Source organism: Alexandromys fortis, unplaced genomic scaffold (genome assembly GCF_014885135.2).
Source record: "Alexandromys fortis isolate MF-2015 unplaced genomic scaffold, M_Fortis_MF-2015_v1.1 scaffold_62, whole genome shotgun sequence".
Lineage (NCBI taxonomy): Eukaryota > Metazoa > Chordata > Mammalia > Rodentia > Cricetidae > Alexandromys > Alexandromys fortis.
Genome location: NW_026067942.1, coordinates 1,649,194 through 1,652,583, shown reverse-complemented (window position 1 = coordinate 1,652,583; position 3,390 = coordinate 1,649,194). Strand labels below are relative to the sequence as shown.

General features: G+C 40.2%; 1 long non-coding RNA gene across 2 annotated transcripts in view; it reads right to left on the bottom strand.

Moving 5' to 3' along the window:
• Positions 1-727: 727 nt before the first annotated feature.
• Positions 728-3,390, bottom strand: part of LOC126505367 (uncharacterized) — a 340,557-nt gene continuing 337,894 nt past the window's right edge. For both annotated transcript variants that reach the window (XR_007592877.1, XR_007592876.1), the window contains one exon: positions 728-1,136. This is a non-coding gene — a long non-coding RNA (uncharacterized lncRNA). The remainder of the gene's footprint in view (positions 1,137-3,390) is intronic.

The following is a 3,390-nucleotide window of genomic DNA, read 5'->3' as shown; positions in this document are numbered from 1 at the left end:
TGGGTAGTCATAGTTATAGTTTTCCATTGTTATGATAAAAGATAAAATAGATCTAAATATTTTAACTGTAATTCTTGCTTGATACCTGTTATATATAATTTTACTATGTTAAAGCCTTCCTTTTTGTTTGAACAGAAAAGGGGAAATGGTGTAGGAGGCCCCTCTATATTTGTGTTGCTTTCATTGGTTATTAAATAAACTGCCTCGGCCTAGTTGATAGGGCAGAACTCAGGTAGGCAGGGAAGACAGAACAGGTTTAATTATAGCAAAAGACTTAACTCTTGAACCTGGAAGTGCTAAATCAGTATATTTTTGAGTGGTTCTGTGTTAGAACCCACATATCTTTGAGAAGTCCTATGTTAGAATGTTGAAAACTTGATATTTGAGTTGCTAACTTGTGTTTCATTAAAAATAGAGAGAAAAAAAGAAAGAAAGGAAGGAAGGGGGAAAGGAAGGAGAGAAAGAAGAAAAGAAAACAAAAAGATTTAAATAAAATTTGTTTTGGGATCAGGACAGAATTCCTGACAATTTATGAGATGGCTCTAAATATACTTTGGCCATTTTGTACCATGTGTTCTTATGAAATGACTTTCTCAGCACTGATGTTTACAAAATCACTATATTGATCAATGATGAAAATGATAATAACTCCTTGTGCCCTGCAGTATCAAATGTTCAGCCATGATTCAATTCTCTATGGCAAAACAAATAAGCAAACTCAACTCAATAACAGGCAGATTCACCTGAGTGTTTAATAAGTGATAAAATTATATTATATGAAAATCGTTTTGAAATAAATTTCCTTAAGATTTATTTTCAGAAGGCTTTGATTCGCATAGCTGTTGGATGTGCCACCCACCTATGGTCAAGAAAAAAAATCTCAGTGTCAAAGAATGATGAATAAAAAAAGTCTTCATGTGAAACAGTCTACAGATACTCAGAGCAAATGCTCTATTTCCAAGGCGGTTGCAGCTATGAAAGAGCCTGTCCGTGCTGTGCTCAGTGGGGTGGATCATGATGTAGCCATCCAATCTGTCTTTTCCATTTGTCCGATGAATCAGTGACTGTTCCCTAGAAGAATGAGATGGACATCACTACGGCTGTAGTTTTGTTTGTTTTCTCAGCTGTGTGTACATCTGTGTAGAAAAGCACACACAAATTGGGAAGAACTGGGTTGAAACAACTGAACATCATTTGGCTTTTTAAAATAGAATCTAAGTGTATCCAGCTAGATGGATGGTATGCTTAGCATGGGTCTGCTCACACACTCTGAAACAGAGAAAGGACCTGGTATAGAAGCTAGAGCAATGGGAATATAGCCCAATTCTCAGTTGGGCAACCCCAGCAATACCAACTGCTGCCATTACTGGGTCCTAGGAACCAGGTGTTGGGCAAAGGTCGTTCCCTTAGAACTTCTGTCATTACAGCTGAGAAACCTGCTTCAAAGAGCCTCTCCTCCATGTCCCTCTGTTAGCAAATTAAAGTTGTATATGGATAGAAGTGTTTGTACCCTAGTAGAAAGAGGAACTAGCGTAACAGATGTCTGTCTGGTTTTATTCTAGTGAAAATGTCTAACAAAGGGACTTGACAAACCTTGAAAAAAGTGACTAGGATCTGTGTGATATAAAGTTTTTACTATTTGTTTTAGATGATAGAATTTAAGAGAGCACAAAATAATCACATAGTTTGTTTAATGAAGTAATGGTTTTCAACAAACATTTATTAACCTTCACGTCTAATGAGAATCATACTAACACAGCCTGAATCACACACAGCCTCCAACCCTCATCATGGAATAGCTTTGTCCAAAGAATTGGACAGTCAAGACAATGAAAGTCGAAACAAATGATGTCTCACAAAGTGCAAAGTGATGATGACTGGACATTCTCTGGCTAAACACATGGTAAAAATCATAATTTCTGACTCTTGCAACATCTCACTAACAAAGAAAAGTGTCTTAATTGTTTGGCGTGTTTGAAGCTGCAGCCAGAGATTTGCATCTCAGTTTGGTAAATTTTACGTGCCGAGATCTGCCATTCCTAGTTAACATATAAATGTGGCCGAGCACCAATTAGGGAGATATGTCAGCACACCGGGGCCTCGGAAGAAATAAGTCATGTGTAATTGGCTATGTGTTATCGTCTAAGTTCGACACATCTAAGACGCAAAGGCAGATGCTTCAGTTCCAGAACAGTTCATGTTTTCAGTGCACACACACTCAGGAGAGTGTGCTTGCAAGAACACGTCAGGAAACATTTTCATGTGCCGATGATGGGAATACCTGCGGTTCTTAAGAGTGTTGGCCTTCTGAGGGTGGTGGCTTCTGTTGCTTTCCTACCTGGGAAATAGAGCAGCTCTATTGCCGATGTTTTTTCTCAATCCTCTAATTAACTGCCCCTGGTAGACTAACAAAGCAAAGAGCGTGGATCTGATTTCAGATTTTAAATAACAAGTATAATAATCCCTTTGTTGAGGCCAACTCTGTTGCACAGAAACACTGGGCAAATGGTTGTCGCTAGGGCTCTCTGTTCCTATGAAGCTGACCATTTGTCTCCTAATAGCCACAAGAAGCAGTTGATGCATGCCACGCACCCCCCCCCCATCTGCACTTTATGTGCTAGAATCCAGTTCATCAGCTTGGGCAAGGGGCTGGAGGTGGAGGAAACACACACAGAGACAGACCAACACACGGACCTTCAATCATTGATACAAAAGCCCTTCTTTAATAGTACCATGGAGGCTTAAATACCCTGCAGTCAATGGCCAACAGGTGAAAATCCCATCCTCTGATCCTCTAGGCTAGGCACAGCTTCTAGTAACTTCAATTAGAAGTCTCTGGACAGGGAAAAGCAGCTGAAGGCCAGGACTCAATTGGTCCCAACAGATGCAGGCAAAGGGGAAATAAGGATGGAGGATTTTCATTGTTTGCTTTATGCTACTGAATAGTGGACATAAGGCCACCTGCTGGCTAGCCAAACACTCCACGACTGAGCTTTATCCCCAGCACAGATTGCCTTGAGTAACCATATGCAGGTAGGCCTTGAACCTCCGATCCTCTTGCCTCCTAAATGGCTAAATTACAGGCCTATGCCTCCAACCCCTGTGAATAAATAATCTCTTATCAGTCCTAGGATGATTGGAAAGGTTTTCTCCCCCACTCTTGGGAAGCCCTGAATGTTCATTATAACCTTCTTTCTGGCAGGTAGAACCCACAGGGAAGTTGGGAGCCTTAGCACTCTCATACCCCCAATAGGAAAAGACTCTCTATAAAAGAGTCCATCTTGTGGGAAGTCTGTATATGTGTCACTTCTACAGTTAATGAATAAAGAAGCTTCTGTTGGCCAATGACTTAACAGAATATAGTCAGGCTAGAAAAGAAGTATATATATA